Source organism: Triticum dicoccoides, chromosome 2A (assembly GCF_002162155.2).
Source record: "Triticum dicoccoides isolate Atlit2015 ecotype Zavitan chromosome 2A, WEW_v2.0, whole genome shotgun sequence".
Taxonomy (NCBI): Eukaryota; Viridiplantae; Streptophyta; class Magnoliopsida; order Poales; family Poaceae; genus Triticum; species Triticum dicoccoides.
Genome location: NC_041382.1, coordinates 772,881,306 through 772,897,247, shown reverse-complemented (window position 1 = coordinate 772,897,247; position 15,942 = coordinate 772,881,306). Strand labels below are relative to the sequence as shown.

The following is a 15,942-nucleotide window of genomic DNA, read 5'->3' as shown; positions in this document are numbered from 1 at the left end:
GAAAAATATGGAAATTGTCGTGCGTGATGCCGGCGGTGATGCCAGCGTGTGGAAATAGTTAGGGGCCAGTTGGCGGAGTTGAAAAAGAAAAGTACTTCGGAACCCCCTCCGGTAGATCGAAACCGTGCCAGTTGCAGATGGTGTACGTGATCGCATGCATGCAAGTGCACCAAACAATGCACACATGTGGGCACGGGCAACGTAGACCACCACGCAAGGTTGGAACGAAATCGGACACCATACGAACGTTGCGTCACGTCCGGCCAATGTTTCAGGTCTTTTTCACCGGGAAAATTGTAGAAAATACATCGACCGTCGGAAAAATATGCAAATTGGCGCGCGTGATGCCGACGGTGTTGCCAGCGTGTGGAAAATTTTTGGGGCCGGTTTGCGGAGTCGGTAAAAAAAAGTACTCCTTCGGAACCCCCTCTCTAGTAAACATAGTTGGATAAATCAACGTATTTGTGATAAAAAAAAGGTGAGCACTAGGAATTAGACTACTGATTTGTTGCTACCTATCAGACCAATCGGTAGGCGTAGGATTGAAACCATGCTACCCGTCCGATCTAGTAGGAAGGCCTGTGAGCTGCCATAAGGCCTGGGGAGATGGGGGAGAGTTTGTTTGGGAGGTTAATTTAGGGAGAGATTATGGGAAGGTAGGCTAAAAAATCGGGTCATTAGTATATGGCTTATGGCAGCCGTGAGATGAAAATATAAATCCATCGGCGTAATGAATGGGCCATGCGTATCAATCATTGGATACATGCATTAGAATCCATCGGGGGTCAAACCCTTAGCCCACGACTCCACGATCTCCACGCGCACCTCCTCCACGATCGCCATGCCCTGATTGCAGCCGCCAGCTGCCCCGACTCCAGCCTACAGCCGCCCCCAGCCATCCAGCCCTGCCGCCCGCCGCCCCCAGCCATCCAGCCCCGCCGCCCGCCGCCATCAGCCCGCCACCCTCCTCTCGCCGCCAGCAGCTCCTCCGCCCACCACCAGCCGGCCCCGTGGCAAGACGCCAGCAGGCAGCCGCCAGCAGCCCCGCCACCTGCACGAACGGGCGCCTGCGTCCACGAACGGCCGCCGCCTCGACGACCGATCGCCCGCCACGTCGACGATCCGCAGGTCACCGTCACGTCCACGATCCGCCCCCTGCACGAACAATAATGCTTTTGATGTTTATGCAGTACATGTACTGGGAGAAGGTCCAGCCAACTTCAGTAGAAACATTCGATCCTTTGTTGTCGGAGTACCCATTGATGGTAAATTGGTCTGAAATGGAGGCTAAGAAGCGTGACAGTTACGACACAGAGAACGACCGTGGTCATGGCACGGTAAATATTTATATCTTGTAGTGCATGCATTAATTCTAGTACATAACGGATCACTTATTTTTAATTCGTTCAACATTTCACAGATTGATGATTTAGGGACAATTGCATTTTTACCCCTAGTTGGTTCCTACCCACGGGTTTTGCCCTTACTTTTCGAGCTTGCTCAGTTTTGCCCTTACTTTTTCCATCGTGGTCCCTTGAATGCCCTTTGACCATTTGACCAAAACTTTGAAAATTCATAACGAATTCATATGAACTCAGAAAAATACAAATAAGATATCAAAATGTTCAGATAAACATTACCTTTATGTGCATATCATTTGCATTCAGGACAAAAGCACCCTTTAAACCACTTGAGGTAATTAATGGTATTAACATTATTAAAAATAAAAAGGTATAAACAATACTTTTTCATGAATAAAAATTACATGCAATGTAAGTGATGTTTTCTGAACATCCAGATATCTTATTTTTCATTTTTCTGAATTCGTTTCATCTTGTTATGAATGTTATAAGGACTTTGACCATTATTTGGAAACTTCATAACAAGTTGATACAAACTCAGAAAAATGCAAATAAGATATTAGGATGTTCACAAAACATCACCTACATTTGCATGTAATTTTTATTCATGAAAAATATATTCTTTATACCTTTTTATTTTTAATAATGTTAATAACATTAATTACCTCAGGTAGTTTAAATGATGCTTTTGTCCTGAATGAAAATGATATGCATATAAAGATAATGTTTATCTGAACATTTTGATATCTTATTTGCATTTTTCTGAGTTCATATGAATTAGTTATGAATTTTCAAAGTTTTGGTCAAACGGTCAAAGGGCATTCGAAGGACCTCGACGGAAAAAGTAAGGGCAAAACTGAGCAAGCTCGAAAAGTAAGAGCAAAACCCGTGGGTAGGAACCAACTAGGGGTAAAAATGCAATTGTCCCGATGATTTAATAAGCGAACAGTATAGACATGCCAGAATAGCAAAAGAAGCAATAATCGAAGAGGAAGATACCGAGCCACCTACACCTAAAGGTGGAGGCAGAACTAGAAATGGTTGTAAGCCCACGGCTTCATCGAGCAGAGCCGGTACGAAAGAACACGTCATGAAATGCATACGAGATATGCAGAAAGAGATACGTCTAATTCCTGAGAAATGTGCTGAGGTAATTATTAATGTGTACTTTATTTTACGTGCGCAACTACATATACTTATTGTCTTCCATGTGTTCTTGCAGATATTGCTCGAGAAGCTAAGTAAGAAGGGTTTGCTGGTGAAGCGAAGTGGGGACTTCCGTGATGAGCGCGCTTATGAGGACGAAAGTGATGAGTGGGTGACAAAGTACAAGCCAAAGTATCATACGGAAGTTACTTCATCTCCTTTGGAAGAACGCGCGGAGGAGAAGATGGATGCATCCTTCACGGGTCCAAATGGTACGAACTTTCCCAATGACAAAGGCATGCAGTCCAGTACACCCGATAAAGGTGATGAAAACGACCCCTTTATTATTGAGGACAATGGTTCACCCAGGGAAGCATCACCATCATTAGGCACGAATGATTTTCCTTCACTTACTAGAAACCCACAGAAAGAAAATGCAGTATCAGTCTGGTCTAGCGCTGAAAATTCAGCGGAAGGTAGTTACCCTAGTCTGACAAGAATCTGTACGGACGCGATTAATAATGGGACTAAGGAGCATGATAATGGGACTAAGGAGCATGATAATGGGACTAAGGAGCATGATGTGAAGCGGAAACGCCAAAAGTCAAAGTATTGTCTGTCCCCCTACCAGCAGGACGGTCCACGCAAACGTGTGAAAAAAGTAAGTTAATTGTAAAGCATTTATAAAGCTTTTTATGTCCTAACATTTGTAGTTAATTAACTACATGTCCGCTCATTGCTGTAGGTCTGTTTCGTATACGTGATGTTCTCCTTAGTACGGACTTTATGGATGAGAATCACATAGAGGGCGCGAGGGTTTATATCGACACGCTAGCACACTCGCCGAAGCATTGTGCACAGACTGTGGTCCACATGACGGGAATAGGTGGGGAAACGTGTACGGCGGAAATGCTTCAAGCTATCACTTCGGGCCAGTGGTTGAATGGCGCAGTAAGTATGAGCATTATTTTATGTTCTTATACACTTATGTTGTATTAAGTACATTTTCTGACTGTCATTTTTTGGCTTCTCAATTTTGATAGGTCATCAATTGTTACTCGAACCACTTGCTGACTAGTACTCCTATGCCTGATCGGCATGTTCTAACATCATGGGTGTCACACTGCCTTATACAGCGCGCTGAAGGAAAGCTGAAACACTCGAACATGAACTACATGGAATTTTTCACGAAAGAATCGAAAACTGTGTCAAGAGTAGTTGACGAGTACTTCGCAAAAGATAAGGTATTTGCATTTCAAACAACTGTTGACAGTACATAGCAAACTTTTTGTACATAACCTTACTGTTTTGTAGGCATTTTTCCCTCTAAATGTGAACAAGAATCATTGGATAACCATTGTCATGCACAATAAGAAGGAAGAGTTTCAAGTTCTAAATTCTACTGGTAAAATAAGCAAGGCAGTTCATGCGAAGATTGCTTCGATGGTAACTTAACAACTTTGCATAACATGAGTACATTTGTACGTTCGTAAGATGTCCACTTTGTACATGCTTAATATTGTTTTGACAATTTTTTTTCAGAGGGCAGAAATTGCTGTAGATACAAATCAGGTAAACTCTGCTATAGGTACACATCATCCAGATGTGTCTAAATGGCCAATACAGGAGTACAAAATGCCGAGACAAACAGACAGGTAAGCTCATAGTCGAATGCATATGTAATTGTGTTTTCCATCATGACTTGACTAGCATTTTCATTTTCAGAGTGTCTTGCGGACTTTTCGTGATGAAATGCATCGAACTCTGGGATGGGGATGCCTTCAGACATGACTTTGACCAAGACGAGATCAATTCTTCAAGGGGACGCATTCTCGCGGAAATACTTTTTTCAGAGAGCAACACACTTACTAGGGTGAAGGAGAAGATTCTGAAAATTATGGAGAAGGAATAAGTGGGAGGAATTGTGTAGGGTTTTTGCCCCCCACATGATTATGCCTATTTGGTACCATTTCATTATTGTAATAATGGCAGAATTTTGGTTTTAGCCACGTAGATGATTATGCCTATTCGGTGGTTTGGTGATTGAGACAATTTTTGCTACTGTTACAATCGATTATGCATCGCTACTGATTTTCTATTTGAAGTGATTATGCCTTGTTCCTGGGCCGGCGCTAATTCACAGGAGAACAACCAGTGGGCCGGCCTGTAGCGCGCAAAAGAGCTGTAGCGCAAAAACGGCCAAAAAATGCATGCGTCACGCGGAGTCGAACTCAGGCCACATACAGCGCAAGGGAATGGCTACCACTGGACTACTAGTGTACTTATGATTTAGTAAGCAAGGCAGTTCATGCGAAGATTGCTTCGATGGTAACTTAACAACTTTGCATAACATGAGTACATTTGTACGTTCGTAAGATGTCCACTTTGTACATGCTTAATATTGTTTTGACAATTTTTTTTCAGAGGGGAGAAATTGCTGTAGATACAAATCAGGTAAACTCTGCTATAGGTACACATCATCCAGATGTGTCTAAATGGCCAATACAGGAGTACAAAATGCCGAGACAAACAGACGGGTAAGCTCATAGTCGAATGCATATGTAATTGTGTTTTCCATCATGACTTGACTAGCATTTTCATTTTCAGAGTGTCTTGCGGACTTTTCGTGATGAAATGCATCGAACTCTGGGATGGGGATGCCTTCAGACATGACTTTGACCAAGACGAGATCAATTCTTCAAGGGGACGCATTCTCGCGGAAATACTTTTTTCAGAGAGCAACACACTTACTAGGGTGAAGGAGAAGATTCTGAAAATTATGGAGAAGGAATAAGTGGGAGGAATTGTGTAGGGTTTTTGCCCCCCACATGATTATGCCTATTTGGTACCATTTCATTATTGTAATAATGGCAGAATTTTGGTTTTAGCCACGTAGATGATTATGCCTATTCGGTGGTTTGGTGATTGAGACAATTTTTGCTACTGTTACAATCGATTATGCATCGCTACTGATTTTCTATTTGAAGTGATTATGCCTTGTTCCTGGGCCGGCGCTAATTCACAGGAGAACAACCAGTGGGCTGGCCCGTAGCGCGCAAAAGAGCTGTAGCGCAAAAACGGCCAAAAAATGCATGCGTCGCGCGGAGTCGAACTCAGGCCACATACAACGCAAGGGAATGGCTACCACTGGACTACTAGTGTACTTATGATTTAGTGCAGCGCGCACTTCTTAAGAGCTAACACAGCAGCGCTATTTGAAAGAAAACAAGTTCACTTATATGGGAAAATGTTTCACCAATTGACTGGTCTGGCCATTTGACCCTTGAGCGATCCACTGTCCGTCAGTTGTGTTGCCGGCCAACTGCGGCCACATGAGCTCCTGGCCTGTGTGTTGCGTCTGCTCTACTACAAGGCTCCAACATCAATGCCTGCCAGTCCTGGACCGAATTTCGCTGAGACACATCGGTACAAACACAACAGCAAAGGCTACACCAAATTACCCATTTCATAAGCAATAGCTTGCATGGACTGCACATCAGTACATCACACACAGCAGCAAGGCAACACCAAATTCCTCATTTGATAAGCAGTAGCCAGACTTTTTCTTGCAAGCCCCGTCACAAACAAAATATGAGAATACAACATGTTAAAATTGTGAACTCCTTCACACGAAACATTACAGAAAACATGGCAATTAATTCAGTAAATAGGATAGATGTCCACATAAATATTTTGACAATCATAATTCAGTACATACGATAGATGTTCATATAATTATTTTGAGAAACATAAACAAAACACTTATTAAGTTTTCTGGCGCCGCACACATGCTCACATAAATAAGTAACAACTTCCAACATGACTCATGCAACCAGTTTTCTTCTTCCCACGATCGAAGCCACTTTTCTACGCCCGGTACCTGAAAGAAATATAAAGAACGCGTGTGAGAAAATATAGTCGGTAAAATCGAACACACAACACAACTGAAATAAGAATGTAAAACTTACTTCTCGTTTAGACTACATGTCGCCTTGTTATGACCTGGTAAATTACAAAGACTGCACAACGGACCACTTTTCTTCTCTCTAAAATCTTTAGGTCTACCATTTTTCGTAACGTCAGGGCCACCCTTTGACCGGCCTTTCTTAGGTGCACCCTTCGTTGAAACTTTCTCAGGATCACGTATACCTGCTGCACCTTCTTCCACTTGAATTGCCTGCTTTGCAAGTAGAGCACACCTTCTGCGTCTTATGAGTTCCTCTTCCGTGATCTTCTTCCTTGCTATTACACTGTCTAGGCACTTCATCAATTCATCAAACAAGAAGGGATCATTTGCTGCAACATGAGCAACTTCTGCTGATTTTATGCTCACTTGACTGTACCGTTCTCTCTCCTCAGGCCCAGACCAACCCCAACCAAAAAGATCACTCTTGCGCTGCGCTGGCAACCCATCTCTCGCATCTTTGGACAATCGATGGAGGACACACACTAGTGCAGAACCGGGCAATAGCACCGGTTCGTAAGGCCCTTTAGTGCCGGTTTAGGAACCGACACTATTATTTCGGCACTAAAGGCCCCCCCTTTAGTACCGGTTCAGCACGAACCGGTGCTAAAGGGGTACCACGTGTCACGAGCCAGCATAAAATGGTTCTGGGTTTTTGTTTTATTTTGTATTTTTTAATTAAATTTGTGTTATCAATTTAATTTAGGATTGTTTTACGTTATAATGAGTTGTAGTCGTCGTCATCATCATTATCATCATCGCATATTAATAAATAAATAAACTCTAGCTAGCTAAAAATCATCGTAGTCGTCTAATTACCACTATTTAATCATCATAGTCATTACCGCTAGCTATGTAATCATCATCAACGTTGGCTAGCTTAAAGAGGAAACATTCACTTTGTAACAGAAGCAAAGAGATATCATCAAGTTCAACATAATCATCACCAACATCGAAGTTCAGGACACGGATCCATGAGACAAGTACTAATTAAGAGCATGAAGTAGTAGCCACTGATCCTACCGCTCCCTCTCAGGTAGAATAGCATAGAACATGTATAGCTCTCCTGATTCATCATACTGGAGCATGCAGATGAATCTGTCTCCTAATCTTGGGTTGCGCTTCTCCTTACTGCCCCCTAGTACTTCTCTGTGATCGTTAACAATTTTGCTCCAATCTTTCACTATTAAGCATTCTTCGCTTTTAGAAATCCTGAATGCACTCATGTGCAATGTAGGAAATCTTGGTCGTAAGCTAACCATTGACATGCGACCTTTTGTCTCGATCCACTGAGGCACAACTGTCATCGGAAGTCCCTGTTGAACAACATCGTATAGTAATTAATATACTAAGCAATGAAAGTTTAGCTTCAAAAATAATGTATGCAAAAGATGCACTAATTAAGGACAAATATTTAAAATCTTACCATCTTTTGATTATAGATGTGACCGTAGTTCAATACGATCACCATTGGTCGCACGTTTTGAGTACTAACATTTCTAAGTTTAGGAAAAAAAAATTGTCTTGACAGTATTAAGATCCTCAAGCCATGAAACATAATGACTTATCTCCTCGCAGTTTAGTTGAGCCCCGGGGCAGTAGTAGGTCCTGTCTACCAAGCGCCGGACATGTTTGCTTGAACCGAAATAAGCTGACAATACAAATTAGTTGTCAACTATTTTTGAATAAACTGTATGAAACACATAAACATATGCATGCATGGTTGAGAAAAACTCACCAAATGGTAGGACTGGAGGCGTTTGCACATCGACCCAGATGTCTATATTACCTTCAATATCATCTTCCGAACGAATATCAAAGGTGATAACCATATCAGGCTCAAATGCATAAGGCTTGCATAGTGCTTGCCAAGTTTTGCATTCAAAATGGGTGTATGTGTCTCCATTATATAATTTGACGTTGAAAGTATACCCATGCTCCGTCTTCAAGTAAACTCTCTTTACCTCCATATCATCTATAGCACTAAAACCTATCTTATCCAAGACAAAAATTCTTGCATGGCAGGGGATGCGCTAGTAGAATAGTGAAAATTTAAAATTATAAGTTGAAGCAAATGAAGCATAAGTTTTGCATTCAAATAATAATTGACAAAGTGACTTACTGTATCAACTTCGAATGTCTCATCCAGCTTGATGCTGAAGCGCCTACCATCAACAAGGAAATTTTGGTCGCACAGGCCGCGCTGGTCTTCACAGTGTTCGCACATAATAAAATCTTTTTCGTCGTCAGATGACATTTCCTATGTTCATATAGGTGAAACATTAAACACCTATATCTAGCCAAATATATATTCATCTAACATTTGACATTAATATATCTAACTATATATTCAATTGAGATTACTATAAATTTAACTTTTCTATCTAATTCATCTAACATTCGATATTAATCTAACATTTATATAAACTCAAAATATATAAAAAATTAAATAAACAGAAAAACTCATTAACAAATAATATTTTAATTAGATCATCAAATCTCATATACCTAAATTTTCTTACTAACAATAAACTAGTTATATTAATTATTCAACTAGTTCTAATCTCATATACCTAAATTTTCTTACTAAAAATAAACTAGTTATATTAATTATTCCACTAGTTCTAATCTCATATACCTAAATTTTCTTACTAAAAATAAACTAGTTGTATTAATTATTCAACTAGTTCTAATCTCTAGTACTTCGATAATTTTTCTATGTAGCTAGCTAATTCATCTAACATTCGACATTAATCTAACATTCAATCATCTAATTAACTTTTCTAAAAAACAGAAAATAAGTAAAAAAAAATATGTGTGTGTGTATGTGTGTGTATGCATGTGTGTGTATATATACGTATATGTGTGTACATATGTGTGTATATGTGTGTGTATGCGTGTGTGTGTGGTATATGTGTGTGTGTGCGGCCCCGGCCGTACGCCGCCGCCCCGTACGTACGAGCGGGGGCGCCGGCGTACAGGGCGGGGGCGCCGGTGTGTGTGTGTATGTGTGTGTATGTATGTGTGTGTATGTGTGTGCGGGAGCGAGAGAGAGACGTATGGCCACGGCGATGGCGAGGGACGGCGGCGGCGTTCGGGGCGGCAGCGCGAGACGACGGCGACGACGGGCGGCGGCTGAGACAGCGACGATGACGACGGACGACGGTACAGGCGACGGGCGGCGATGACGGGATCGAGCGGCGCGCGCGGCGGAGGTTGGAGACGAAGTGGGGATGAAACTGAAATTTTCGTAAGTGCTATATATATAGGATGGGTCTTTAGTACCGGTTCGTGGCTCCAACCGGTACTAAAGGCCTATTTTCGCCAGGCCAAGCGGCGGGAAATGAAGGCTTTTAGTACCGGTTGGAGCCACCAACCGGTACTAAAGGGGGGGCCTTTAGTACCGGTTGGAGCCACCAACCGGTACTAAAGGGTGTGCGCTGCCAGGCGAGGGGCGCAGAAGTTTAGTCCCACCTCGCTAGCCGAAGGGCGCACACACCTACTTATAAGCCCCGCCGCCGCTGCTATCTCGAGCTCCTCTCTAAAGCAGGCCTTCTGGACCTACCTCTGCCACTCTGCCCCGTGGGGCCTATTGGGCGCGCTGTCCTGTGAGTCTGCTGGCCCTTCTGGGCCTGCATTTGCACACCCTAGGTCTGGTAGACCCACAGGGCAGTGCGCCAACAAATTTTTTATATAGTTTTTTCTTTTCTGCATTACTTATTTTCTTTTATTTATTTTTGAGTAGTTGTGTAACTAAAATAGGTAGGAGGAGAGATAGCTCTTATGTCACAAAAAAGAAGTTGTATCAAACCTTCTATGTCGGATCTATAACAAACCAATCGGTATCGCCATCATACAGCCCAACCGTGGTTCGTGATGCATATATATGCATATCAAATGCACGGCTGGACGTATGATGGCGAATCCGAATGATTTGTATTCAGTCGATGAACTGGTAGATGTATGCAGTCAATAAACTGGTAGATGTATGTAGTCGATGAACTGAAAGACTTATGCAGGGAAGGCGAGAGGTGAGCTATATATAGGGTCGCCTGGCTCACAAAGTGATTGTGGTAGTTTCGATCCAACGACTCACATGAGCTAGGAAGAAACACACCCTTGATCCAACGACTCGCAAGAGCTAGAAAGAAACACACGATCCGTGTGATTCTTCCTGATTGGTGGGATGCACATTAGTACTCCAGTTTGTCCAGTTTGTCTCCGGACTCTGAAACCCTGATACTCGGAAAGAGTTTGTCCAGTTTGTACACGAAGTGCGTCCAGTTTTTGCCGTGACCCTCTCTACTCTTTCTCGCATGCTATGCGAGTGATATGATGATACCATGCCAAGTTTCAACATTTTCAGGATTCATTTTGTAGTGATTTTCAATTTCACGGTCATTTAGCTCTCTAAACAATTAGGTAAATGACCGAAAAACAATAAATGATGTCAGAACATGTTGGAAATTGATGACGTCGCTTTAAATGCTGCATACTAAACACAAAAGAAGTCCGGAGTTTAAATAAGTTATTAAAAATAAAAAAGAGGTGCAATGCTGGTTAATTTGCTTCAAGCCTTTCGGAATAGTATAGATTGCACTAAGCCACTGCAAATACCTCAGTGCAATCTATGCTGTTCTGCAAGGCTTGAAGCTAATCAACATGTAGGTGAGCATTGCAACTCTTCGTCATTGTCTGTGCACTCACGGCTTATAAACCGCTCATACTGCCTCTCTCTTGGCGAAGATCACAAAATAGTTTGGTTAAATTGCATTACTTGTAAGTCCAGTTAACATGGATGCTTATGATGCAAGAGCAACAGCAAAAGTGAAAATTTTGCACAAATAGGTAGTTGTGTAACTAAAATAGGTAGGAGGAGAGATAGCTCTTATGTCACAAAAAAGAAGTTGTATCAAATCTTTTATGTCGGATCTAGAACAAATCAATCGATATCGCCATCATACAGCCCAACCGTGGCTCGTGATGCATATATATATGCATATCAAATGCACAGTTGGACGTATGATGGCGAATCCGAATGATTTGTATTCAGTCGATGAACTGGTAGATGTATGCAGTCGATGAACTGGTAGATGTATGTAGTCGATGAACTGAAAGACTTATGCAGGGAAGGCGAGAGGTGGGCTATATATAGGGTCGTCTGGCTCACAAAGTGATTGTGGTAGTTTCGATCCAACGACTCACATGAGCTAGGAAGAAACACACCCTTGATCCAACGACTCGCAAGAGCTAGAAAGAAACACACGATCCGTGTGATTCTTCCTGATTGGTGGGATGCACATTAGTAACCACTCCGGACTCCGAAACCCTGATACTCGGAAAGAGTTTGTCCAGTTTGTACACGAAGTGCGTCCATTTTTTGCCGTGACCCTCTCTACTCTTTGGCGCATGCTATGCGGGTGATATGATGATACCATGCCAAGTTTCAACATTTTCAGAATTCATTTTGTAGTGATTTTCAATTTCACGGTCATTTAGCTCTCTAAACAATTAGGTAAATGACCGAAAAACAACAAATGATGTCAGAACATGTTGGAAATTGATGACGTCGCTTTAAATGCTGTATACTGAACACAAAAGAAGTCCAGAGTTTAAATAAGTTATTAAAAATAAAAAAGAGGTGAAATGCTAGTTAATTTGCTTCAAGCCTTTCGGAATAGTATAGATTGCACTAAGCCACTGCAAATAGCTCAGTGCAATCTGTGCTGTTCCGCAAGGCTTGAAGCTAATCAACATGTAGGTGAGCATTGCAACTCTTCGTCATTGTCTGTGCACTCACGGCTTATAAACCGCTCATACTACCTCTCCCTTGGCGAGGTGGGACTAAAAACAGTTTGCCGTAACCTTAAACCGGCACTAATGTGCTTCACGTTTGACCATTTTTCTACTAGTGACAACAATTTGGTATTTGAGACAATTTAAGATGATGCAGAACAAAGAGAATATGTTTGCAAGGCAGCCCTTTGCGAACCATCCTGCGATACGTGCATGATAAGGTTTCTTCTGAGTTATCTGGTTCATACACAACATTATACCTAAACTTGTGGTTATTCTGCCATGTGACGATGAAGGTCTGGCGCTCAATTCCCACCAGCGTCTCAAATATCTCCAGTTCTCCCATCTTCTTCAAATCATTTTGCAGAATGTAGAAATTAGCAGGAGTGAATACTTTGGCAGCATGCTCCTCAATGTCCTTATATTCAGTAACCGCCGGTGGTACTTTCTGATTGGCCTCACAGTCATCATTCGCCTCGTTCTCACGGAGGCGAACTATGCAGTTCTCATAATGCACTACCAAATCAACAATGGTCATACCATAGTCGAGGTGAAGGTGAAGGGAGGAGTTGAGGCTTTCGCTCCTCTGGTTACTACGCATACCAAGAAAAAAGCCATCTGAAAGATACGATGCTGCCCATAGTCTCCTCTTCCTATACATCCTCCTCAGCCACTCTTCAGTTTTATCCGTCTTCCATTTATTGACAAAGGCAGTCCATCTCTTCTCAAAGTTCTCTTCAAAGGTGGCATAGTACAGGAGCGATCTAAACTCATCTAGTGACTTGTAATGTAGGTGTCTCTGCATATTTTTCTCGATATGCCACGAGCAAATACGATGGAGCACATCTGAAAGGACACTCCGAATCGCTCGGAGCATTGCAGCATCACCGTCTGTGATAATTGACTTTGGCTTCTGCTGACAGTTTGCCCTCATAAAAGTCTGGAGCAGCCACACATACGTCGCTTCGGTCTCGTCAGAAACAATGGCACACCCAAAAACTGTTGTGCAACGGTGGTTATTAACTCTGACGAAGGGGACGAACGTCATACCATATCTGTTCATCTTATACGTGCTATCAAACACGACCACATCTCCGTAGTCCTGATAGTCCCTCCGCGACTGTGCATCGCACGAGAACATACACTTCAACCGCCCTTCCTTATCTAGCTCGTACTCGAAGAAGAAGTCTGGGTCCTTCTCCTTTCTGCTCCTCATAATGCCCACTGCCGTCTCAGCATCACCCTTTGCTATGAGCTTCATCTTCTCTCTGCAGCAAAGATTGTACACGTCCCGCCTAATAAGTCCACATTTGTCGTATGAACCGTACCTACTGATGAAGTTGTCCACAATTATATGCTTCCTGATTCCAGCCCCTTGCATAGCCAGTATCTCTGCCCTCGTGCCATCTCCAATCCGTCTGTGTGACCACAAAAAAGGAACCTCGTCGGGTCGAGCCATCGCGTGGTTATGATCATCCACGAATGACGCGACGAACCAAACTCCTCGTGCCCTGTCCAATTTTACCACCATCTACGCACCGCACTCGCATCGAGTCTCGGGTCTAAGCCTGCGGGTGCGACCCTCCATGGTTATGAATTTCCTCTACCTTCTCCCTGCCCTAGAGCAGACAAACTGCCTGAACCGTATTATTCCTGAAGCACCCTTCCCTCGTTTCACCTTCTCTCTCCTGATGCTGAACCCATGTTCTTTGGCGTGCTTGTTGTAGAATAAATATGCATCCCCTTGTGACCGAAAAGTCATAGCCATGACCTTCCAATGTGTCTCCAACATGCGCTGCTGGTATTGAGCCTCCTCAATGTCCATCTCTGCTTCATCGTCACCACCATCAGGACCATCTGAACCCTCCTACAAAATTACATATGAAACTATGTCAGTTTTTATGATCTATTACAAACTACGGCGCGGTTACAAAATGTTTGAACGAACCTGGCTCAAGTTATCGGCCCACGATTCCTCAAAATTATTTTGCTCATTCTCAACGTCCACATCTTCCTGTAAATTAAAAACATAGACAAATTATTACACATATGGTGCTCTGCCAATTGAAAACTGGAATCAAATAGACTTCACTTACGTTTTCACTATCTGCACCATGTTCATTATTTGCAAAATCCTCTGAAGGTAAGATATCATATGATGACCACGAATGTTATCACTGTTGTCATCTTCTTCATTACTAGGATCGTTATCGGTCCGACCGACATCATTTGTACCATTATCATCGGCCGTAAATGAGGTTTCTTCGTCCATTTAAACACACGTTACTACCAACACTGCACATCATTGAAAAACACATTATCCGACGTTAAATTCTAAGTTCATGCACTGGGACATATAGATGAATAAATTGCAACATTTAACCTATGAGCATTTAAAATGATTTCTTTCTAAATCTAACTCATCTACTCGAGGGACAGAAATTCCACCTTGGCGCCCTTTAAAGTGTAAAGCCAGACAAACTACTTAGGCTCAGGCACATAACTCCGAGCCCCTGACAAAATGCAATGCAAATAGTACCCACATGAACTGATGCAACTATGTGATGAAGATACCCTACATGTGGTAGAAACTTTGAGCACGCTTCGGAACAAGATGGCACAGCTTTAGCAGTGCAAGAAAGGCATCTGGCCGCGCTAACTGCAGACATCTAAGGCACGTACAACTCATGTGAATCCTTTGCTGGTTGAGTCAATTCTAAGCTAGAGCAAGTAACATGCTACTACAAGGAATTAATGGCATGTGGAGGGTACTGCTGCCTGCTGCTGCTGGATCCACCATACGGCAGGAACAGGAACTGCAAGCTTAGTAGAGATCCAATCTTTGGCCAGTGCAAGAAACAAAACTGAAGCAGAGAGAGCACTGGGATTTATGTAGAACTAGAATTTATTTATTTTCTTGGTACCAAACACAATTAAGACCAGTCTAGAACCACCACCTGAATGGCGAGCATGCAGTGTAACTGAACACAAACATCCATCTAGTGATGAATGGCAAGTACAGCACAAACGTTGTACATCTGAACACAGGTGAAGACCACATGAATTCCTAGTGGGGACTGAACCGGAAGTGGACAGTGAGTACCTGACGGATCCGCGGCGGCGGACGAGTTAGGTCAACGTCGGCGTCTTGGACGAGTGTTGTACGCGCCGTGGGACGTCCGGACGGTTACAGGCGACGGACGCGGCGTCGTTGCGGAAGACGGCGATGTCCAACTGTCCAAGACGTGGCCGGCCACTTCCCTAACCGCCGACCGCGACGTGGGAGACGACGGGGTTGGAACCGCTGGCGTGGGAGATCGGGATGGTTAGAGGCGGCCGTCAATGCGGAGAACAGCGACGTCCAACACCAGGCCGGCCACCGGCGACGGCGGTCTTCCACTCCTCAGCCCACCCGCGACGATCCAGATCAGCCGCCGCGTGATCGCCGTGCGGCGGGCCAGATTGATCGAGTCCTCGTGCAAGTATTTTTTTCCTCTACTCGGGTGGCAGGCCAGATCGATCGAGTCCCTCTACTCGGGCGGCAGGTGGGATCGATCGAGTCCTCCTGCAAGTTTTTTTTCTTCTTATTCACATGTACTCGTATGACCGGGATTGTACGTCTACGATACAAGGTGGGTATACGTTTCTTCCGTATGACCTTTCTGCCCTTCTACG

At 43.3% G+C, this 15,942-nt stretch overlaps 1 protein-coding gene across 1 annotated transcript in view; it reads right to left on the bottom strand.

Moving 5' to 3' along the window:
• Positions 1-15,942, bottom strand: part of LOC119358427 (asparagine--tRNA ligase, cytoplasmic 1-like) — a 21,197-nt gene that overhangs the window by 2,578 nt on the left and 2,677 nt on the right. The window lies entirely within an intron of this gene.